Source organism: Schistocerca nitens, chromosome 2 (genome assembly GCF_023898315.1).
Source record: "Schistocerca nitens isolate TAMUIC-IGC-003100 chromosome 2, iqSchNite1.1, whole genome shotgun sequence".
Lineage (NCBI taxonomy): Eukaryota > Metazoa > Arthropoda > Insecta > Orthoptera > Acrididae > Schistocerca > Schistocerca nitens.
Window position 1 is genome coordinate 632,749,020 of NC_064615.1, and position 26,030 is coordinate 632,775,049.

Sequence of the window (26,030 nt, forward strand, 5' to 3'; positions counted from 1 at the left end):
GAGTCATAGGTCAAGTGCTTTATCGAACATGAGAGCAGTGATAAAGAAAGTACAGTTTGCAAATGCTGAATGTAACTCAGTTTGCACTACAACTGCATGGGATTTCACATACTCAGCATTGTGGATAGGCCCTTGGGAACAGAATGTGCATGACTGTTGTTTATTCCAAAGACTTGTAGGGGAGACAACTAATATTATATCCCCTATACTCAAGATCTCCATAGGTAACATGTTTGGATGAAACTACGTATCTCCATGTGTAATTAATTAACTGCACATATGCTGAAACCTGTCACTGGTAGAGCATGAACTGTATTAAAATAAATGTAAAACTCATTAAAATTGTTTTTTATCATCCAACTTAAAATTAATTGTATATTATCTGAATTGCACGTAAAACTATTTTATTCTTCTTCTTCTCCATATATCTGCTTGAGTTGTCAAATAGATGGGTACCAGCATTCCTGTTAATCTCATGCATTCATGGCATCTTCAAACTTATTTTGATGTAAATGATAAGATCTATGTCGTCAAAGGTTTGGAGGGATGTCACCATAACCATCATGAGCAAATTTAGAGTCATCCCAACATTTTACATGCAAGAAACACGTTAACCACGGTGCAGTTTGTTTATTCTTGGCACACTTCATGCACTGAAATGTTTGGATGATTCCACATTTGTGGAGAATGTCATTACCGCAAGTTCGACATTTGTGAATGCAATGAAGGTAATATCCCAAAATACAAATTGTCCACATTTATTGTAGAAGCCTTTTGTTTCAATAATGAATTTTACACTCTGAGGTGTCATCATGAAATGCCTTAGATATGAAGCAGCACCTCTACATTTATACAATCCGTTGCACAATTCCAGCAAGTCTTAATTCAAATCTCATTTTGTGCGCAAATTGCTTTAGTTCTTAAAGACAATTAGTTATATTTTAGCTCAACAGTTTAAAAGATAATCAGCAGTCCTATTTTAAAATCATTTGTTCACTGTTCTGTAAAAAATTACACCAGCCACAATGCAGGCCCACTGTGAGCACTGTTCTCGAACATAGGATGAGTGAATTGACTTTCGTTAACTAGCTGAAAATCGTCCTGTCTTCTGTCAACTGACTGGCAGCTGCTGCGAATCGGTGTACTGGTAGAGCTCCTAAGAGCCCTGTACCAGAGGTAACAAAGGTATTTTAGGTACTACCCTTTCATGTGGAAAGTAAGGGACGTGTCATTACTCGTCCACTTGACTGTGAGTCGTATGTCAGTGGTAGGTCTAGGCATCCTGTACAGGAAACCTGCTTTGTCCTGTGTGAAGAGGAGGCAAATGCAAAAAGGTAGGGTCTATTAATTGCTTGCAGTTCAGACATACAGCAGATAATGGTACCCGATAATGGAATGGCTGTCCGCCACAGCAGCTGAGTGAACAGCAAGCATAGATACCTGCCATGTGTAGGACACAGGTTAGATTCCTGGTACTGCCAAGAAGTTTTCTTTGGTAGGAGGACTGGTAGAGGGTGTTCTCAGCCTCGTTATGATAACTGAGGAGCTCTTCGATTGGACAGTAGCGTCTGCGCAATGTGGAAAGTCTGTCAAATGGCTGGGAAAGCAGCGTAGTGACTACCTGCTCCTTCATACTGCATCTGCATGATGATGCAAGGCAGAGTGTGACACAGTGGCTCGTAGACATCCCCTGGATCTTCATGACCAGGACCAGGAGCTCGTTTTTAGGGAAATGGCAGCAAGGAACAGGAAGGAACACCAGATGCACTCAGTGTGTATGCCTTGGGGGCTCATTCAACATGCTCACGAGGATATTCTGGCAGCCATTGAGGGAACAAGTTGTAACCAACAATGCCTATCTCTGGGTTCTGAAGTCATTCTTGGATCATTCCAGCAACTGCCAGAGAAATTTGAGAAGAGCAGCCTTGCGCACAGAGGTTCAATGAAGCTCTCAGTTTGCAGTATTGTCCCCAGGAATGATCGTGCTGCCCTGCTTCTGGTTCTGAGTCAAGTGGAAGGATTGGACCATGGACTTAAATATTTGTGTGACAAGCTAGGCTGTTACTTCTTAAAATTGCGCCGCAAGGTTGAGTGCTGTAGGGTTCCTCTAAATGGTTAAAGTGTGTCCTACACACCAGAGGCTGCTACCCACCTACCTGATGGTGGTTGGGTGCACACAAGATTTTTTTTCGATTAGGCGACTCTCCATCCAGCCCAGACAACAACAACTTTGGGAGGCCCGGAAGTACTAGTGTAAGATCCAAAGGAATGCCTCACATAGGTGAGAGTATTAAAAGCCTAATAGTTAACTGCTGAAACGTTTGCAACAAAGTGGCAGAATTTGAAGCGCTCCTGAAAAGCAGTGAAGCTCACGTAATACTATACACTGAAAACTGGTTGAAATCTGAGATTGATAGCAGTGAGATTTTTCGGGAAAATTTAAGTGTATGTCGAAAGGCGAGGCTAATGGGGAATGGAGGCGGTGTTTTTGCCACAGTGGACAAGACACTCAAATCCACTGGGATGGAAATTGAAGCTGCATGCGAGTTTGATTGGGTATGACTCATTACCATTGGTGGGCATAAAATTGCAACTGGAATTTTGCGTCGACCACTGGAGTCACCTCTTGATGTAGGTTTATAAAAAACCTCAGTTCGCTTATACTTTAGTTGCTTAGTCATATGGCAATCATTGGTGCGCACTTTAATCACCCAACAGCCAACTGGAAAAATTACAGTTTTCTTAATGATAGGCTTGTCAAGACATCCAGTGAAACATAACTAAATACCTTCTCTGAAAATTACCTAACATAACTGGCATGGAAACACAATCGTGATGGAAATATATTACATCTAATGGCAACAAATAGACCTCTTTGAGAATGTCCACATGGAAACTTGTATCAGCGACCAAGATGTGGTTGTGGCAACAGTGATTACCAAAGTATCAAGGGCAACTCAAAACAAGTTGTAAGATATATAAGTTAAGTAAACTTGATAAAAAGCAATAGTGTCATATCTGAATAAAGAACCTGAAACTTTGAGCACAGGACGGTAGCATATAGAGGAACTACCACTCAAGTTTAAAAGAATGGTTGACCATCAGTGGATAGACATGTACTAAGTAGAACAGTTCATAACGAGAGGTATCCTCCATGGTATACTATCGCTATAAAGAAATTTCTAAGAAACATAGAGTTCTGCATAATAGGTGTAAAACAAAGGGCAGGGCTACAGACAGAGGGCTGGTGAATGAATCCCGTTTGACTGTAAAGGAAACAATGCATTAAGTCTTCGTGACTACCACAGCAGAATTTTCTCACATGATCTTTTACAAAACCCAAAGAAATTCTGGTCATACGTAAAGGCTGTTACTGGTACCAAAGTTAGTGTCCAGTCACTCACGGATGAGCTAGGAAACGGAACTGAGGGTAACAAAGCCAAAGCACAATGATGAACTCCATCTTCACATCTTCTTTTACAAAGGAGTATAGCCCCAGTTTAATCCTCATAGCACTGAAAGAAATGAGTGAAATAAGTTTTGGTGATGCTGAAAAACAGCTGAAATCGTTAAAATTACAAGTGAAACAAGTTTTAGTGATGTTGAAAAACAGCTGAAATCGTTAAAATTAAACAAACTCCCAGGGCAAATGAAATCCCTATCAGACTCTATACTGAATTTGCGGTTGGATTAGCCCCTCTTTCAACAGTAATCTATCATAGATATGTCAAACAAAACACAAACTGTGCCCATAGTTGCAAGGAATCAGACGTTTCACATGTCAAATATTAAATGCAATGGATAACTGAGCATCACCCATTGGAATATTTTGTGATCTCTCAAAGGCTTTTGATTGTGTGAATCATGAAATTCTTCTAGATAAGCTTACGTATTGTGGTATGAGTAGGACAGTGCACAAAAGGTTTAATTCATACTTAACTGGAAGAATGCAGAAGATTGAAATTAACAGTACAGATAGTCTGCAAAAACCAGCAGAGTCCTCTAACTGGGGAGGTATGAAGAACAATGTCTCACAGGGTTCAGTCTTGGGTCCCTAATTGTTCTTAATATATATTAACGACTTGCCACTCTGTATTCATCAAGATGCAAAGTTGGTTCTTTTTGCTGATGATACAAGTACAGTAATCACATCAGCAAGAAGCAGCTGAAGAAATTGCAAATAATGTCTTTCAGACAATGCCTTGAGCAGCCGCTGGTGAAATATCAGTACAGGAGCAGTGCAGTAGGGAGTCGCATATTTAGCTTTCATATTTGTCTTGTAGTTTCATTCTTAATTTCTTTCCGAGTATTTGTACGCTTGCATATTTAATTATATAAAATCCTTGAATATTCTCGTATTTGAGAGTTATATTGCTTATTGATAGCGGAGTCGTTAGTCAGTTGTTTGTTTTGGACAGCCAGTGCTTTCTGTTTATTTCATAGAGTCAGTTAGCAGCAGACAGAGGCCAGTGCAGTTTCATCTGTGCTTGCAGAGTGAAGTGTGTGAGCAGGTGCAGCAGAAACTAGTCGTATATTCAGTTTTTCGTATTAGTTCCGCAGGTTTAATTCAAATTACTTTGTGTGTTTGTGTGTTTCCGTGGTGAAATTTTTCGGATCTTTGCGTATTTTCGAATTAGAAAGGGGTAGTATCAAATTTTAATAACGGTAGAGTGTAACATCGCGTAGGTGGTTGTCATTTGTACTAAGACAGGGGTAGGATCGCATTGTAATATCTGTATAGTGGCGTAGTCATAGTCATTTGATTGCTTAGTTCGTAAGTAATTGTTCATATATCGCAGCTCAATCTGGCGCTGGTGACGCAACTGTGCAGTCACATATTGCTGTTTTATTTGTCGCAACTCTATATGTCCAGATATTAGCAGTAGGATGGATAGGGTGTGTGCGTGCTGTGTGCGGGCGCAGGAGGAACTGGCCAAGCAGCAAGCAGCTGAGCATGCTGCTGCCTTGAGGTGCAGCGGCGGCGGAGGGTCTGGCGCGTCGCTTGAAACACCCCAGTTATCGCTTGCTGCGTCTGCTGATTCAGGCGCCGAGACACTTTCTAGTGTACCCGGCGCATTGGTGCCCCCTCACCTCAGGGAGAGTGGCTGACTGCAACGCGTTCGTGTCGCTCGAGGAGGAGGGTCAATGTGGAGGCTGGTCGGCTGGCCTCACCCATTCATCCTGTCAGTGGGCTGGTGGCCACTCCTTCAGCAGGGCCCAAGCAGGCACACGGGGGCAAAGGCTTGCTGGTTATTGGGAGCTCCAACGTTAGGAGGGTGATGGAGCCCTTAAGGAAATAGCGTAGAGGGCTGGAAAGAATTTCAACATGCACTCGGTTTGTCTGCCAGGGGGCCTCATCCAAGATGTTGAGGCGGTCTTGCCTGCAGATATCGAGTGTACGGGGTGCAGTCATCTGCAAGTAGTTGCTCATGTCAGCACCAATGATGCATTTCGCTTGGGTTCTGAGGCGATCCTCAGTTTGTACAGGCGGCTGGCGGATTTGGTGAAGACCGCTGGCCTCGCACGTGGGGTGCAACCAGAGCTCTCTATTTGCAGCATCATTCCCAGAGTGGATCGGGGTACTTTGGTTTGGAGCCGAGTGGAGGGTCTCAACCAGAGGCTTCGTCAACTCTGTGACGGTCTTGGCTGCAGATTTCTAGACTTGTGCTATTGGGTGGGGAATTGTAGGACGCCCCTAGATAGGTCAGGGGTGCACTACACGAAGGAAGCGGCTACTCGGGTAGCAGAGTACTTGTGGTGTGCACATGGGGGTTTTTTAGGCTAGGTAGTAGTGCGAGGTGTCCTGATGAACACTCACCAGCCGACGTGCAGGCAGGGAAATCAGGACGCGCTCAGTGTAAAGACACTTCAGCTATCAAGATATTAGCAGTAATTTTCAGAGTGTTCGGAATAAAGTTACTGAATTTACTGCCCTCCAGGAAGTGCGTGGTGTGCAAATTATTCTCGAAACTGATACCTTGCTGAACCCTGATATTGGAAGTTCTGAAATATTTCGTGAGGGTTGGAACGTGTATCGAAAAGACAGATTAGTCACTGTAGGAGGTGGTGTCTTCATTGCAGTTGACAAAAATATTGTGTCTACTGAGGTCGAAGTAGAGTGTGATTGTGAAGTATCTGAACACGTTTAACAGGGCTAGGAGAAATAAAGTTAATTGTTGGGTGTTGTTACAGGCCACCAGGTTCCACTGTGACAGTTCGAGAATCATTCAAAGGGAGTCTACACTTTGTATCACAGAAGTACCTTTGATCATGCTGTATTAGTCGGAGGCAACTTCAACCTACCTAGTAGACTGGGATGTCTACGGATTCATTACAGGTGGTACAGACAAGCCGTCGTGTGAATTACTTTTGAACACATTATCTGAAAACTATCTTGAGCAGCTAAATCGACAGCCAACGCGTAATGGAAATATTTTAGATCTGGTAGCCACGAACAGACCAGACCTCATCGACGGTGTCACTGTTGATACAGGGATTAGTGATCGTGATGTTGTCATTACGACTATGGTTAAGAAAGTTAAAAAATCGGTCAAGAAGGCTAGCAGAGTATTCTTGCTAGAAAGAGCAGATAAGCAGTTGTTAGCATCCCACTTAGTAAATGAATCGACTTCATTTACTTCCGGTACGATGGACGAGGAAGAATTACGGGCAAATTTTAAACACATTGTAAATCACGCATTGGAGAAGTATGTGCCGAAAAAGTGGGTTACGGATGGAAAAGACCCACCGTGGTTTAATAGCGCAATTCGGAGAATGCTCGGGAAGCAAAGGCAGTTGCACTCGCGGTACAAGAAAGATCGGGAGAATGAGGACAGGCAAAATTCGTGCTGCTGTAAAAAGAGCGATGCGCGAAGCATACAACTACTACCACCGTCATACCTTAGCAAAAGATCTTGCTGAAAACCCCAGGAAATTCTGGTCTTATGTAAAATCGGTAAGTGGGTCGAAGGCTTCCATCCAGTCACTCACTGATCAGTCTGGCCTGGCAATGGTAGACAGTAAAACGAAAGCTGAAATTTTAAATTTAGCATTTGAGAAATCTTTCACGCAGGAGGATCATACAAACATACCGCCGTTTGAGTCTCGTACAGATTCCCGTATGGAGGACATAGTGATAGGCATCCCTGGGGTTGTGAAGCAGCTGAATGGGTTGAAAATAAATAAATCACCATGTCCTGATGGGATTCCAATTCGGTTTTACAGAGAGTACTCTACTGCATTGGCTCCTTACTTAGCTTGCATTTATCGCGAATCTCTTGCCCAACGTAAAGTCCCGAGCGACTGGAAAAAAGCGCAGGTGACGCCTCTATATATAAGAAGGGTAGAAGGACGGATCCTCAAAATTACAGACCAATATCTTTAACATCGGTTTGTTGCAGGATTCTCGAACATATTCTCAGTTCGAATATAACGAATTTCCTTGAGACAGAGAAGTTGCTGTCCATGCATCAGCACGGCTTTAGAAAGCATCACTCCTGAGCATCACTCCTGCGAAACGCAACTCGCCCTTTTTTCACATGATATCTTACGAACCATGGATGAAGGGTATCAGACGGATGCCATATTCCTTGGCTTCCGGAAAGCGTTTGACTCGGTGCCCCACTGCAGAGTCCTAACTAAGGTATGTGTATATGGGATTGGTTCCCAAATATGTGAGTGGCTCGAAGACTTCTTAAGTAATAGAACCCAGTACGTTGTCCTCGATGGTCAGTGTTCATTGGAGGTGAGGGTATCATCTGGAGTGCCCCAGGGAAGTGTGGTAGGTCCGCTGTTGTTTTCTATCTACATAAATGATCTTTTGGATAGGGCAGATAGCAATGTGCGGCTGTTTGCTGATGATGCTGTGGTGTACGGGAAGGTGTCGTCGTTGAGTGACTGTAGGAGGATACAAGATGACTTGGACAGGATTTGTGATTGGTGTAAGGAATGGCAGCTAATTCTAAATATAGATAAATATAAATTAATGCAGATGAATAGGAAAAAGAATCTCATAATGTTTGAATACTCCATTGGTAGTGTAGCACTTGACAAAGTCACGTCGATTAAATATTTGGGCGTAACATTGCAGAGCGATATGAAGTGGCACAAGCATGTAATGGCAGTTGTGGGGAAGGCGCATAGTCATCTTCGGTTCATTGGTAGAATTTTGGGAAGATGTGGTTCATCTGTAAAGGAGACCGCTTATAAAACATTAATTCGACCTATTCTTGTGTACTGCTTGAGCGTTTGGAATCCCTGCCAGGTCGGATTGAGGGAGGACATAGAAGCAATTCAGAGGCGGGCTGCTAGATTTGTTACTGGTAGGTTTGGTCATCACGCGAGTGTTATGGAAATGCTTCAGGAACTCGGGTGGGAGTCACAAGAGGAAAGGAGGCGTTCTTTTCGTGAATTGCTACCGAGGAAATTTAGAGAACCAGCATTTGAGGCAGACTGCAGTACAATTTTACTGCCGCCAACTTACATTTCGCGGAAAGACCACAAAGATAAGATAAGAGAGATTAGGGCTCGTACAGAGGCATATAGGCAGTCATTTTGCCCTCGTTCTGTTTGGGAGTGGAACAGGGAGAGAAGATGCTAGTTGTGGTATGAGGTACCCTCCGCCACGCACCGTATGGTGGATTGCGGAGTATGTATGTAGATGTAGATGTATTAAGTGGTTCTCTGCAAATGGACTCTCACTAAATTTTGAGAAAACACAGTTTATACAATTCTGCACAGTAAATGGCATAACACCATTGATAAATATAGACTATGAACAGAAGTCTGTTGCTGAGGTAGAATACTCAAAATTTCTGCGAGTGTGCATTGATGAGACATTGAATTGGAAGAAACACATCGATGACCTCCGGAAACAGTTAGGTTCAGCTACTTATTCTATTAGGGTTATTGCAAATTTTGGTGATAAACATATCAGTAAATTAGCCTACGATGCCTATTTTCATTCATTACTTTCATATGGCATGGCATTTTGGGGCAATTCGTCATTAAGAGAGAAAGTATTCATTGCACAAAAGCGCGTAATCAGAATAATAGCTCAAGGGAACTCAAGACATTTACAGTACCTTCGAAATACATATATTCACTTATGAAATTTGTCATTAATAACCCATACCAGTTCAAAAATAACAGTGAAGTGCATAGCTACAACACTAGAAGAAAGGCTGATATTCACTATTCTGGATTAAAACTCACTTTGGCACAGAAAGGGGTGAACTATGCTGCCACAAAAATCATTGGTCATTTGCCAAATAGTATTAAAAGTTTGACAGAAAGCCAACCAACATATAAAAGCAAATTAAAAGAGTTTCTGAATGACAACTCCTTCTACTCAATAGATGAATTCTTAGATATGAAGTAGTAACTGTAAAAAAAGAAAGAAAAAATGATTAATTAATTAATTAGTTTAAAGAAAATGTATGTTAAAGTGACACATTCCACATCATTACGAAATGTCGTATTCATGATCTATGGAACAAGGATTAATGTACACTCCTGGAAATGGAAAAAAGAACACATTGACACCGGTGTGTCAGACCCACCATACTTACTCCGGACACTGCGAGAGGGCTGTACAAGCAATGATCACACGCACGGCACAGCGGACACACCAGGAACCGCGGTGTTGGCCGTCGAATGGCGCTAGCTGCGCAGCATTTGTGCACCGCCGCCGTCAGTGTCAGCCAGTTTGCCATGGCATACGGAGCTCCATCGCAGTCTTTAACACTGGTAGCATGCCGCGACAGCGTGGACGTGAACCGTATGTGCAGTTGACGGACTTTGAGCGAGGGCGTATAGTGGGCATGCGGGAGGCCGGGTGGACGTACCGCCGAATTGCTCAACACGTGGGGCGTGAGGTCTCCACAGTACATCGATGTTGTCGCCAGTGGTCGGCGGAAGGTGCACGTGCCCGTCGACCTGGGACCGGACCGCAGCGACGCACGGATGCACGCCAAGACCGTAGGATCCTACGCAGTGCCGTAGGGGACCGCACCGCCACTTCCCAGCAAATTAGGGACACTGTTGCTCCTGGGGTATCGGCGAGGACCATTCGCAACCGTCTCCATGAAGCTGGGCTACGGTCCCGCACACCGTTAGGCCGTCTTCCGCTCACGCCCCAACATCGTGCAGCCCGCCTCCAGTGGTGTCGCGACAGGCGTGAATGGAGGGACGAATGGAGACGTGTCGTCTTCAGCGATGAGAGTCGCTTCTGCCTTGGTGCCAATGATGGTCGTATGCGTGTTTGGCGCCGTGCAGGTGAGCGCCACAATCAGGACTGCATACGACCGAGGCACACAGGGCCAACACCCGGCATCATGGTGTGGGGAGCGATCTCCTACACTGGCCGTACACCACTGGTGATCGTCGAGGGGACACTGAATAGTGCACGGTACATCCAAACCGTCATCGAACCCATCATTCTACCATTCCTAGACCGGCAAGGGAACTTGCTGTTCCAACAGGACAATGCACGTCCGCATGTATCCCGTGCCACCCAACGTGCTCTAGAAGGTGTAAGTCAACTACCCTGGCCAGCAAGATCTCCGGATCTGTCCCCCATTGAGCATGTTTGGGACTGGATGAAGCGTCGTCTCACGCGGTCTGCACGTCCGGCACGAACGCTGGTCCAACTGAGGCGCCAGGTGGAAATGGCATGGCAAGCCGTTCCACAGGACTACATCCAGCATCTCTACGATCGTCTCCATGGGAGAATAGCAGCCTGCATTGCTGCGAAAGGTGGATATACACTGTACTAGTGCCGACATTGTGCATGCTCTGTTGCCTGTGTCTATGTGCCTGTGGTTCTGTCAGTGTGATCATGTGATGTATCTGACCCCAGGAATGTGTCAATAAAGTTTCCCCTTCCTGGGACAATGAATTCACGGTGTTCTTATTTCAATTTCCAGGAGTGTATATAGTACGACGATCTACTTGTGGTGGTGCTTTCATTACTTTATTTACATAATGTTTGCGTGTGGTACTCAAACGTTGAAAATATGTTTTATTACAAAGAATGATCATTGTAGGGTGGAGGTGAGTGTTTTAAGCGATCTATTGACTATTGTAAATTGTTAAACAGTTAATTTGATAGGGTAGTGCAAGTGCATTTTTTCACTCTATTTGTTATATCGAAACTGCGTCAGCTCTCGATTTGTCTCCAGCATTAGCCAATAGGAACACAGTATTCTGAGAAGAGATGAGAATCTCCTTCTATGTATTTCGAGACGTTCGTTTGCACAAACAGAGAGTGGCCTCTTGAGAGACACAGAGATAGGAAACGAGTCTGGAATTACCCGATCAACAGAATGCTGCCACTTGTTGGTTTCTTTGGGTCTGCAAGATCATAGGAGGCCGATATCTGATCCGTTGCAGTGGCATTTAGTAATGTGATCTTTAATTAGGACATTGAGAGGTTTTGACCTTTGTGGAGGCGCCCTGACGATAGACACACTCTCGTGGGACCCCAAACGGTGGCTACTATGCCGCACTTCATTCCATTCATGATTTGTAGACCATTTTGCAGGGTTTAACTGTCAGTGCACTATAACTGATGCATATTTCTCGACCTCTACGAAATAGTTCGCCGCTGAAATTCTCATAATTTGTGCATCTGCAGAAAGTGGCAGATAGTGCTCACACACTACCAGCAACAATTTGGTGGGTAAATTCAGTAACAAACAATCAGAATGTTCCATTCACAGGAAGTTCGTTGACTTCAGAGAGTGGGGGAATAAGAGCCTCTACCAGGATTTTCACACAAAGAATCAACACTCCGATTTCTTCTGTCTTCGAAAATAACGTGCATAAAAGCGAGGAATCTACATTATGTATATGGAGAACAGCCCCATCTCTGATTGGGTATAGTCGATTTTTTAGACTGGGGAGTCTATGTCGGGGGTGGACCTGCAGTTAGAGCTCTCCATCCAAGGCTTGCTTGCTTGTCTCGCAGTGCACTAGGAGTTGGCAATGACTGTCTATGTCCAGCAGCTGGTGTGGTCAGAAGGCTTCAGTCGACCAGAAGCCATGGCTTAGCCCCTTGTGACCGATGGGTACAAAGAAAGCTCTGACCTGTCGTCTCTTCAGGTGCACAATACGCTCAGTAGATGGTGCTGGACTAGACCGGAGGTGAATAGCCAGTATTTTCGTCTTGAAATGTTGTGCTCAAATAAGATAATGAGCACTACACCCATAAAAAATATAGTATGAAGTGACTTGTAAATATATATAAGTGTGTTTCATTCCCCAATGCTGTTGCTACAAGACTCCTGTATATAGGGAGCTTGAATGTTGTAGTATCACTGGGACAGTGGGCCAATTCCCTTCCAGCAGCTATTCACTTAAAATCAGCAAGCCAGCCCCAGGGATTAAGTGCCAAGCCTTGATACAGCTAACAACCAGTTTTTCCAAAGAGGACTGATAAATGACGACAAAGGCAATTCCTGGTCTTCCATCAGCTTGTGGGTATTTTTTTTCACCCATGATGTCAAAATCTCGAGTGCCCTCTGGTGATGGTAATGTGAACTAGTTCAGTTGATCTCCACACACCAAGGTGAGCACATGCAGAAAAAAGAAACATTTAGGAAGCATTTCCCAACAGGATGACTCCCAAAATAAAGAAAATAAAGTAACCTATGTCCTTCCACCTCTACAACTCAGGACAGACTGAGCGGTCTTTCCTGCCAAATGGGTGAGGGGAAGTGGAGGTGCGATAGGAGGTGGGGAAGAATGATTTCCTAGAGGAGGAAGGGGCAGGGACCCCCTGATGGGATGGGAATTTCCCAGAGGAGAAGGGGAGGAGCCTCCCCCTCCCCCAATGGACTGGGGATTTCCAAGAGGTGAATGGGTGAGGATCAGCAATCTTGAATAAATTAAAACTGTCCTTGTTCTCACTACTTATGTTCACACAGTGTAGACGCCTACCAGAATCGAGGGCACCAGTGTCAGATGTTACAGCTTCTATAGCACAGTTAAAAGAGCTTGTTTTCCCAGATGTGTTAACATGAACTGTTGTGAACCAGTTATTAGCAGTGAGACTATGGGCACAAACACCTGTAGCCCATCTTCCATTCACGCCACAGCTTTGATGTGCATGGCTTGGCTGGTGTCATCAGAGGATTGTTGGAAGATGGAATGGTGCACCGAGATCTTCAGTGATGAGAGTAGATTCTGCCCACATGCAAGTGGTGATAGTTTACGCATATAACACAGACTTGGTCACAGTTGTCTCAGAAAGTGTTTTCAGTCAAGACACACTGGCATACTACAGGCCTTATGGTTTGGGGTGCGATAAGATACAACTCTCGTTCACTTTTCGTGTTTCCAGAGGGGACATTGACCAGTGCTCGGTATGTGCCGGATGTTGTTAGACCCATACTTTTGCCGTTCTTGTAAAAGGAAGGTGATGTGTTGTTGCAAAAGGGTAATGTTCGCTGACACACTACCCATGAAACTCAACATGCTCTGCTAGATGTGCAGCCACTTCCTTGGCCAGCACAATCTCCCGAATTGTCTCCAATCGAGAATCTGTGGGATATAATGGGACAAAAAATGAATTGTGCCACTCATCAACGAACAACTCTTACAGCACTGTGTGAACATGTCGAGCAGGCGTGGCATAACGTATTCAACGACAGTATTCACCATCTGTCGATCGACTGGATGCTAGAGTCAACGCACTAATATGGGTGTACCAGCAAGGATCAATACCTGGTATCTCAGAACCACTTGTGCTATTGATATGTAAATACAATCATTTCATGTACTCCTTATGCACTGCGGCAACAATACATCTTGAGTGAAATGGAAACCTCTAAAAGGATGCACTAATTTTTTTCCAGCAGTGTACAATTTAAAATGTTCATATGACAGGATGGTGTGCAAATGAGTCATAATGTGAAGCAGTGTTGCCGAATTATACTGGAATTATCCACCTGGGTCGCTTGTGGCAAAGGAACCATTGATAAAATGCCTTTGTCTGTAACTCTTATTATGTCCCACAAATGTGACTTTGAAACATAAACACCACATTTACTTGTAACCCTAAGGCGGCGATAATTTTAGCCTTGATATTCGTGTTCAGCGCATCTGAGTCTATAAAGCATAGTTATTTTTGTTTCTGTAAAAAATAAAAAGCGAAAATATGTGGACCAGTGTTATGAATATGTAATAAAATTACAGAATTCTGAAGAAAAAGTGTTTCATGATGAGCATGGTATTTTCGTACTCGTGCATCTGCAGTTGATTTTGGATTATAAGGCCAACCCATCCAAATGTGGTACTTGAGCAGTCATAGTGAGTAATCCTGTTCAGTAGCTTATGCGGTCTGCCAACAATTAATGGGAAAAGCTTTCACGATTTGTAAATCAGATTGATCTATTTGAAGGCAGGGAGCTTCTGATGTGCTGAATGCCGAATCACTTTCTCATAGGTAAGTAAGAGAGAGTGTCTGTATTTGCATCCTGTGCCATAGGCGATAGAGAATATCATACTTGGTAATTGGGAAGAATTAGTGACTATGTTTGTGGCTTTTGTGCTGTACCATAAGGCACATCTCTTGTTGGATGAAGAAGAGTAGTTAACAGCCAGTGATCAGTCGTGAGAAAAAATGGTCTGCCATGCAGATATTGATGAAGTTTCATGATGTCATAATTATATGATGGCTAACGCATCTTTTTCCAATCGATTGTAGTTGACTTGGGCCTTATTCAGCGTCTTAGACATGAATGTTGTGGGGCGTTCAGTGTTTCCAAAACATAAAACTGTTCCTATTTCATGTAACAAAGCATCAATTACAAGCATTACCGGTTTTTGTGGGTCGAAATGAATATCGTGTGGACGACTAAGCAATGCATTTTTCAGCTTTTGAAATGATTGTTCGTATTCTCCAGTCCATTGAAAACGTATTTTTACGCGAGAGATGATGCAACAGACCAGAAATTTGTGCAGCATTCGGGATAAATTTAATGTAGTAAGTATGTACTCAGGAAATGCTTGTAGGTCCTGTACATTTTTAGGAGATCGTAATCTCTAACTGGCCTCTAAACCTTTAATTGAGAACAAGCGCTGTGGACATCAATGAGATGCCCCAAATATTCAATTTTGGTATTGAAAAATGAATATTTCTGTGGACTGCACTTGTGTCCTCCATCAGTTAATACTTGAAAAAGAGATTATAGATTTCTGAGATGCTCTTCCAGTATTTGTCCGAACACAATAGTGCCATCGAAATAATTTAAACAGGATGAAACTTTTGAGGTCACTTGTTCAAGAAACTGTTGAAACAATGCAGGAGCGCTCGAATTTCCAAAGGGAAGGGGCTGGTACTGATTGCATATTGACCAATATCTTTCACACAGACTGCAGGGAATTGTGTGCCAATGCCTCGACCCCTTCACCAAGCCAGCCACTTTGCATATTCCCATACACACAGTCCATACTACACTCACTCAGGCCCCGAGACTACTGTCAGCTGCCGCAGTGTCAGCTACCTCTTGTGGTCCACGGGTCAGATGTTGCACTAATCCCCAAACAAAAGTGTCAGGTGGTGGAAACAGATTGATATTGATGCCTAAGGAAATTCGGGTTGAATCGTATGTTCTCTCTTTCTCTCTTCCTCCCCGTCTCACTCTTTCAAGTTGATGCTTCCTATTTGTGTGAACCAACACACGCAAACACGCACAGACCAAGACATTCCCCCACCCTTCTTCCCTTCCATCCATCTCCCCTGCCGCCCTCGCCACTCATTAGACCTGGTGTTGGTAGTCGGCGCAATTCGTTTGTTCTCACGGTCCCACTGCTATGGAAACCTGTAGCAGATGAAACAAAGACATTCTAGAAGTAGGCAGCATCAGCTGTGCGCCACATTAACTACACCATTGCCCTGAAGAAAGCAGTGGGTATCTGGTAACTCCCTCCTTCAGCTGTAGATGTCTTGCAAATATTCCCTTACTCTATCATACTGACTGACTAAGTAATTAAATCGATACCCTTTGTGTGAGGTCAGTTTTCTCCTTGTATGCTATTGGTGGATACTAGGGATGGTATTTTTGGTGGGATTCAATCCTGCAACTGCATGGTTTCCAAACCGTGTTGAATGTTTTTTCACCTTGTCTCCTATTGGTGGACACTGGCACAGGTAGGTCATTTGGTAGGAAATCTATTACATTGGAGGTAGCTGAAAATTTCAAATTTCAACTCGGTAGCATGCTATATCCTTAAACAATTCGTGGGAGGGGCTGGACAGATGTGTTCTTGCAATACAACTATTGGACACAATAAATTTACCAGTCGAGAATTTTACTTTGCAATTGGATTTTTGAACCACTACACAATTCTTAAATTGGTTCTCTTCGCTACATTGGAAGGAGGAGGAAGGACCTACTGCGTGATAGGATAGAGACAACAGTAAATATCTGCAACACAGAGGCCACTGTAATATATTCAGAAGCACTAAATACGACACACTTCAATTGTGGCTAGATGTCAGAGATCACTGAAACACATGCACATCCCATGTGCTTATGTCCCAACGTTCACACACAGTATGCCGATCCCCTCACGCACAGCCAGTGCCAACGCTCAGAGGTCACTGAAAACTGCGACCACAACCAACACCGTAGTCATGGAAGCTCATGTATCCTGGAGTGCACCACCTCCAGCCATGGAGGGAATTTGAGGAGATCAGAGTGCTAAGAATTCGGATGTTATCAATGCTTCCTGTGCCAACGCTTGGCAGTGATCAATATTAAATCACTCAGTTTTCCGCCGAGGGCAACACACACAATTGTGGCGACAGCCCAATGTATACTGTTGATTAGTTTGCTATTCAGCTACCTAGAAGGCACTGCCGGCGGGACTTCGCCCTGCAGCTGTGCGCAAGAACTGACTAGCCAGCAGCCAGAACCTTCCTTTGTACCTGCTGCCTGCGCGAGCCTTAAGCCAGAAATGCCCATTCGTTCCAGCCACAGGCTATCTCCGTCATCTGTCCATACACCAGATGATGCTGTCTTGAGAAAGCAGCGACACATCACTGTAATTAAATTGAAATATTACGACTGCAGCCCCAATCTTATGACATTCAACAGTGAATGAAGTACCGAAAATACTTCCTCCTGATGGCTATGGCTCTAGAAATATCGATAACTGTATCCCTCTTATGACTGCACATAATTTTCCACATAAAATCCTTCATCTCCTTACGACTATAGCTGAATTCAATTCACAGTTTCCCACGTCAAACCTATACCTCTTTTAGCTCGGACATAATCATTTTCTTTGCACATGTCAGATCAATGACCACAGTAACTTTACACACTAATACAAATTTTTTAAGTAGGTCGATTACAGCGAATCTATCGCACATCGCCTACTAAGTATAACACATCGCCAATAATTGAGTGCTGTTGGCACCAAACAACACTGAGCGAAAATCCGCGATGAATGGACGTGCCTCATTTCATTTTTCTTGCGAGTGGTGCCTGTATCTCTTAGGAAGAGAGATGTAATCTCTTGTAAGTGACCAGATGTTAAAAACACGCTTGCAATGACCATCTTACTGTCACCCTGCATAAAACGCAGTGTTGGTTCTACAGGCACATACATGTATCTCCTAATGATACCCATATTAAAAACTGTACATGTTTTATAAATCGAGGTATGGTGTTGCTGCCTAATGAAGTGGTCATCCACACAAATATTTTGACACTAAATATCGACGGTGATCGCAAGGTCTGTATTAACAGACCGAAAGTGCAGCGGTGTTAGTTCGTAATAAAATCACCCTTATCACCACATTTAAAAGGGATTCAGCTGAAGAACAAGGTTATTAAGCCGATATTTGCACCTTCCTTTGGCCTTTGTTAGATAATTCCCATGCTAACAAATACAGGGCTATTACAAATGATTGAAGCGATTTCATAAATTCACTGTAGCTCCATTCATTGACATATGGTCACGACACACTACAGATACGTAGAAAAACTCATAAAGTTTTGTTCGGCTGAAGCCGCACTTCAGGTTTCTGCCGCCAGAGCGCTCGAGAGCGCAGTGAGACAAAATGGCGACAGGAGCCGAGAAAGCGTATGTCGTGCTTGAAATGCACTCACATCAGTCAGTCATAACAGTGCAACGACAGGACGAAGTTCAACAAACATCCACCAACTGCTAACTCCATTCGGCGATGGTATGCGCAGTTTAAAGCTTCTGGATGCCTGTGTAAGGGGAAATCAACGGGTTGGCGTGCAGTGAGCAAAGAAACGGTTGAACGCGTGCGGGCAAGTTTCATGCGTAGCCCGCGGAAGTCGACGAATAAAGCAAGAAGGGAGTTAAACGTACCACAGCCGACAGTTTGGAAAATCTTACGGAAAAGGCTAAAGCAGAAGCCTTACCGTTTACAATTGCTATAAGCCCTGACACCCGATGACAAAGTCAAACGCTTTGAATTTTCAGCGCGGTTGCAACAGCTCATGGAAGAGGATGCGTTCAGTGCGAAACTTGTTTTCAGTGTTGAAGCAACATTTTTTCTTAATGGTGAAGTGAACAGACACAATGTGCGAATCTGGGCGGTAGAGAATCCTAACGCATTCATGCAGCAAATTCGCAATTCACCAAAAGTTAAGGTGTTTTGTGCAATCTCATGGTTTAAAGTTTACGGCCCCTTTTTCTTCTGCGAAAAAAACGTTACAGGACACGTGTATCTGGACATGCTGGAAAATTGGCTCATACCACAACTGGAGACCGACAGCGCCGACTTCATCCTGCAACAGGATGGTGCGCCACCGCACTTCCATCATGATGTTCGGCATTTCTTAAACAGGAGATTGGAAAACCGGTGGATCGGTCGTGGTGGAGATCATGATCAGCAATTCATGTCATGGCCTCCACGCTCTCCCGACTTAACCCCATGCAATTTCTTTCTGTGGGGTTATGTGAAAGATTCAGTGTTTAAACCTCCTCTACCAAGAAACGTGCCAGAACTGCGAGCTCGCATCAACGATGCTTTCGAACTCATTGATGGGGACATGCTGCGCCGAGTGTGGGAGGAACTTGATTATCGGCTTGATGTCTGCCGAATCACTAAAGGGGCTCGTATCGAACATTTGTGAATGCCTAAAAAAACTTTTTGAGTTTTAGTATGTGTGTGCAAAGCATTGTGAAAATATCTCAAATAATAAAGTTATTGTAGAGCTGTGAAATCGCTTCAATCATTTGTAATAACCCTGTAGTATCTGTAGTGCATTTTATCTCGATGCCATGTAGAAAGTGTAACAGATTCTGTAATATATCTATGCGTTTATAGGGTGATGGCTGTTTGAGAATGATTACATACAGTAGATGGTGTGCTGTGTGATGAACCACTAAAAAATATAACACTAGATGATGGTTGTAAGAAATGTACAAAATCCTGTGACAAACACTCTGGCTTTTCAGATCTATAGTGTTCGCTTTCTGGTAGAAACGCTGTTTGCGATTTGGAATCAAGTCTCTTCATTCAACCACATACTTGCATTGGATCCTATGGAGATGGTTTTTAATTATTACAACCACTGGTGAATCATAATCGTGGCTCTCTCATACCTCGAAACGAGTCACCATTTTCGAATGTATCTGCTAAGGACCCTAAACAGCAAAACTCCAGCATCGTTTTGGGCAGTCCCCCTGCATCTTGTAACTGTTACTGTCTCTATCCCCCCCCTACAGCTTTGTCTATGTGATCATTCCAATTTAAATCGGAATTGAGCGAAAGCCGGAGGGTGCTCTAAGACCTTCTGCATTCTTTGTAGAAACAGTGTGAGCTGAGTCAATTCGACAGGACAATGTTTTGACCACTTAGCGCAAATTAGAACATGTTGCAATAGCTCAACCAATCCAGCGCAATGTGTAAGACCAGCGCCAAACAAAGTTTACCCCTGGAACCCAGAGTAGTAGAAAAGACAGTATAATTGGTTAAGGTGGTGCTTTTTATTGGAAATTTTAGGAAGACTACACATCATACAGGAAGCGGAAGAAGGGCAAGGATTTTGCAACTGCATTACGGTGTGTCTCAAAACTACAAACAGGTACTGCAGTCCAAAAAAGATCTGCATCCCTCAGGATGTATTCATGTCTGTCACCTAAACACTCCCTGTATCATATTTATTTTGCGCCATCCAAAAGAGAAAAATTATAAAGTACAAAAACTCTGGTAGAGAACACAGTAAGATATTACCGCATCCCTCCCTCCCGATATATAGAGATGAAATACCGTCTGTATGCTGGCATTGAGCATATGGAAATGGAAATGAGTGTATGGGATCGTTGGCCAGGAGGTCCCATCCAGGGAAGTTCGGCCGCCAAGTTCAAGTCTTATTTCAGTCGACGTCACATTGAGCGACTTGCGCGACGGTGATGAGTATGAAATGATGATGAAGACAACACAACACCCAGTCCCCTAGTGGAGAAAATCTCCCACCTGGCCGGGAATCGAACCAGTGCCCACTTGCGTGGGAGGCGAGCACGTTACCACTCAGCTAAGCAGGTGGCCATCGAGCATATGTGGCGATCCTATTAAATATACAGGTAGAAATCCATTGTAGCAGGTGTCCACTGATCGAAGTCCCTTGCACAGACGAGTGTAAAGTTTCGTCACCCATACTGTAGGAGGACCATATCCCACAGATTATCAATCACAAGAGAGAATCTCTGTGCTTTTCTTTTGTAAGCAGTTTGATACATTGTTTTTTCTGTTGTAACACATCCAAGCAGTGTAGGACTACAGATTTGTACCTGCCATACATTTTGTTTTTCTACCACGACTTTGAAGTCAGTGCCAGGTGCTAAATCGACATTGGTACATTTTGATCCACTGACTCTCACAGAAATCTGGACATTGCATGGTGTAAACACCGCTATAGCACTCAACTGATACACATCAGAGTACAGAAAGAAATGATTAAATGCTTGATAAATTATCTGGAGTAACAGCTTCCTCTTACTAGAATGCATCATCAGTTTATCATTAAATCATACATTGCTACAACTCCTCTCAATCAATCACTCCATCTACTTTCTATCATCCTTTAAAGCAGATCCATGTCAGTTTAGAGGGAGATGGTGTTCTTTTCCAGGAAAGCAGCTTGCATGTATCACTATTACTTCAATAGACATACTGTAGAATCTTGTTAAATAACCATGTGGCAACTGTTCTGTAAGATATTTGTTATCTGACACCACATGGTTGTGATTGGTAGAGAGTATAGAGGATAAATAACGTCTGTTAGGGTTTAAAAGACCTAAACAGTCCTGCACAGGGTCAAACACACAAAACATTTTGTAGTTGTGTATTGCAGTCCCCCAGCTGGTAACACGATGCTCCTTAGCTTAGAACCATTTATAAAGGTCTAGAAGGTGGTTGTCAATAACTTTTTGGTCACACCTAGGCTTGTGATATGACATATATAAATTTATTACACTACATTTCGTGGCCATCGACGTTAAACATTCTATTCTAGTTGTCTTATTGCTGTCGACTAAAAATGACTGTTTCACCTGTGCCTGGTTCTTCCATATCATATTTTTCTCGTTTTACTCTTGCTGTCACATACTCTTCCCCATGTACAAAAAGCTTCCTGCATCAAGCAGAAGACATGAAAGTACTCCATCATTCCCCCTCAATTACATCGCGTTTTCTCGATTTTCTCTCAATTTATACGTATTTTGTAGATTTTATGTCACTTCTGCCCTTGTTCTCATGACATCACTTTTCGCTCTGTATTCTAAAATTGCTTGTAAATGTAGTACAGTTGCCAACACCTAGCACAAATGCACTATTTTTCTGGTCGGATGGTGTAGTATAGCAATGTACTCGGGTGCATCCAGTCACTCCCAACCACATATTCTATAGTTACAGTGCATCTTCTTTCTTTTCTGTATGTCTGTAGCTGTCTTGTTGCGGATAGCTCTCATGATCCAGTCTTCCTGCTGGTCGATCCACCTTCAGACATAGAGTATGTCTCTGGAAATAACGCGTGGGGGATCCATCTCCAAACCCTATCCCTGACATAGCATCTTATGGATCCACCTCTGAAAATCGCTCTCCACATAACGCATTGTGGATCCACACTGGACACTAATTCGGTTCTACACTGACTCAAGGGAGCCATCCACAATATATGTACAGACGCAGACATACAGAAAACAAAGAAAATGCACTGCAACTATAGAATATGTGGTTGGAAATGGGTGGATGCATTCGTGTACAGTGCTATACTGTGCTTTCCAACCAGAAAAATGATGCATTTGTGCTAGTTGTTGACAACTGTACTACATTTACAAGCAATTTTAGAATACCAAGCGAGAAGTGATGTCGGATCTGAAGGGAAGAAGTGACTTAAATTCGATAAAATAAAATAAAAAATTACGGAAAATACATATAAATTGAGGGCAAATACGCCAAAATTCGGGGAAATTGGGGGGGAATTGAGGAGTACTTGTATATCTTTTGCTTGGTGCAGGAAAATTTTCGTACATGGGAACGAGTGTGTGACAGCAAGAGGAAAATGAGGAAAAGATGACAGGGAAGCACCAGGAGCCAGGAAACAACCATCTTTAGTTGACAGCAATGAGACGGCTGGAATTGAATATTTAATGTGGATGGTCACCAAATGTAGTGCAATAAATTTATGTATGTCGGATCACAAGCCTAGGTGTGATTGCAGAGTTATTGGCGAACACCTTATGAAATTTTGTGAAGCATCCTTAGCTAAAGAGCGTTGTATTACCAGCTCGAAGACTGCAATATACAACTACACAATTTATTGCATGTTTGACCCTGTACGAGAATGTTTAGGTCTTTTAAACCCTAACAAACATTATTTGCAATGTGCATCTCTGTACTCTCCTCCAGTCACAACAACACAGTGTCAGCTAACAAATACCTTTAAGAACAGTTGGTTCATGGTTTTTTAACAACATTCTACAGTATGTCTATTGAGGTAATAGTGATAAGCTGTCTTTGATGTTTTTCTGGAAAAGAGAACCATCTGCCTCTAAACTGACATGTGTCTGTGATAAAGGATGATAAAAAGTAGATGGAGTGATCGGCTGAGAGTGTTTGTAACGAGGCATGAGTTAATGGTAGAATGTTGATGCATTCTAGACAAAGGGAAATGTTGCTGCAGCTCATTTATCAAGCATTTAACCATTTTTCTCCATTCTGTCAGATGCATCAGTTGTGTGGTATGACTTGCGATTAGTTCGTGTACAATTGTGTGTTCTCTGTGTGACTTAGAGAGTTATCTACCTGCAACTGTTAACAGCAGATGCCTCCATACCACATTCAGCAGACGACTCCCAACACATATGTGATGAATCATGTCCACTGATGGAAAACGTATTTCAACACCCCCCTCTAGATGAATGAACATGTATGTGAAGTATCCATTTCTCTGCCACATCTTGGACGTAGATCGGGTCCTCAGGTTATTACCTCCAGTGATTCTAAATTAGTGTAGGTGTTTGTGAGGTATTGCTTACCCTATGTATACATTTGTCTACATCTACATATATACTCCGCTAACCACCAAGCGGCGTGTGGCTGAGAGCACAGTTCGCGCCAAAGTCATATTTCCCCCCCCTCTCTTCCACTGCGTGACAGTTGTCCTGTTTACAGAGTGTCCAGCATGGCATGTAATTTCATGTTTCAAACACTGCTACTATGAGTTTTTCTGTTTCTGTGTAAGAGGCATTTTCCATTGCTGTTGCTCATTTTATAGGACTGTTGCAAGCAAAGTATAATTTCTGAACCATACCTGGATGTGATCAGTGGGTGCTATACACATCCAGAAAGATATATTGTGCATGGATCACAAAGAATCTATGTTTTTCTTTGATGTATAAAAAAGTAGTTTCATCATATTAAAGTCTGTCACCATAATGAATGGGATAGAAAAACTTGGAGGGTGAATGTCCGTCAGATGTTGGACATATATGTCCTGCATTAGAATATTAAGAGCATTGCACTCTGCATGAATAATATTTCGGAAACCACTTGGCTTTGGTTGGTTGGTTGGTTGGTTTGGGGAAGGAGACCACACAGCGAGGTCATCGGTCTCATCGGATTAGGGAAGGACGGGGAAGGAAGTCGGCCGTGCCCTTTGAAAGGAACCATCCCGGCATTTGCCTGGAGCGATTTAGGGAAATCACGGAAAACCTAAATCAGGATGGCCGGACGCGGGATTGAACCGTCGTCCTCCCGAATGCGAGTCCAGTGTCTAACCACTGCGCCACCTCGCTCGGTCCACTTGGCTTTAACATCATAGTGTGTTGAAGAGCAGAGCTGTGTAGCCTTAGAAGTGCGTGTGTTTATGTTCTAGGAATATTTTTCTCTTGCCAGTTCTTCCTTGGTGCTGACCCAGACCTTAGAACAATACTTTAGAATTGATAGCACAGTTGAGTTACGTAAAATGTTTCAAACTACGTCTGTCTGGAGCTCCAGCATACCTAAAACCACACATTTCTGCTTAACTATCTGTTATAGCATCACAACACACTCATTTTTACTACACACCGATAAGGGGTGCTAATCTCCTCGACAACTTCGCATCTGGAGAGATCTTGTGCACTTGGATAGATACTGTGAGTAAGACTGGTGAGGAACAGTCTTCGCTGAACAGTGCTTACACACTCAGCTTACTCTGTTCCTTCATGAGACGTGGAATCTAGTGGTTATAGTACCCTCCTACTTCTCGTAAGTTGCAAATTAAATTGGCTACAGTGTTGTAGCGATGGTTGGTCAAATACAATGTGGGGAGGTCTTTCAATCTGTAACTTTATCCTAAAAATGCAAGAGTACTCTGTGTCTCCCACCCACATAGGGAATGATGGGAAATCATAATCGTAAATTATGCGCCATGTTTGAAGTGCTAGAAGTATGTAGACAACCTAACTACGTCGGTATAGGTCGCTGTCTATACTATGGTGTCTATGTTCGAGAATTAATCATTAATGGAGGTATTGTGCACTCATCTATCTAAATTCGCAATCTACTATATAGTACACGAAAAGTAGAGGAGGAGTGGTTTAGTGATGATACACAAATTGAGGAGCAAGCTTCTGTGTCATTGGCTAAAATTGATCACACTATCAACTGTGGTGCTTATTTCAATACATCGTCCCACATCGATGGTGTCTTCTGTATCCCATCCATCTACTGGTACCTTGTTGGTTATCACATAATGATTGACTGACCCACTTGTTTGAGATGGATGGAGTCTTGGCAGAAGCAACAGCGTCCAGAGGATAGTCAGCACTGAAACAGTAATTACATACATGGCTGCAGTATAAGGAACCAAAGGTCTTCGTCTCTTTGAAACTGAAAATCTAGACATCTACTACCCCGTCACTATGAAAGATGAGACTGAATGTAGAGGAAAGCTGTTTGGATATGCTCTACAATGCCACAAACGCTTCCAGTTTCCATATGCTGCGATATCTTCCATATCTTTGTCTTCCACAATTTTGTCAATAAGAAATGCTTCCTCTTTCCTTTATTTCAACCATTCTGTGTGTTGTGGGTTGCAGCATAGTTCACACCGTACAAGGTCCAGCTTTCTGTGAGAGCCAATGGATCGAAATGTGTTAATGTTAGTTTAGCACCTGGCACAGACCTCGAAATCGTGGTGCGAAAACAAAATTTATGGCAGGTACAAAGCTGTAGTCATACACTGCTTGAATGTGTTAAAGCACAAAAAAACAATGTATCAAACTGCTTACGAAATAAAAGCACAGGGACTCTCTCTTGTTATTGATAATCTGTGGGATGCAGCCCTCCTACAGTACGGGCAACGAAACTTTTCACTGGTCTGAGCAAGGGACTTCGACCAGTGGCCACCTGCTACAGTGGACCACTACCTGCATTTTTAATAGGATCACCACTTATGCTCGATGCCAGCATACAGACGGTATTTCTTCTCGATATATCAGGAGGGAGGGATGCGGTAATATTGTATTGTGTTCTCTACCATAGTTTTTATACT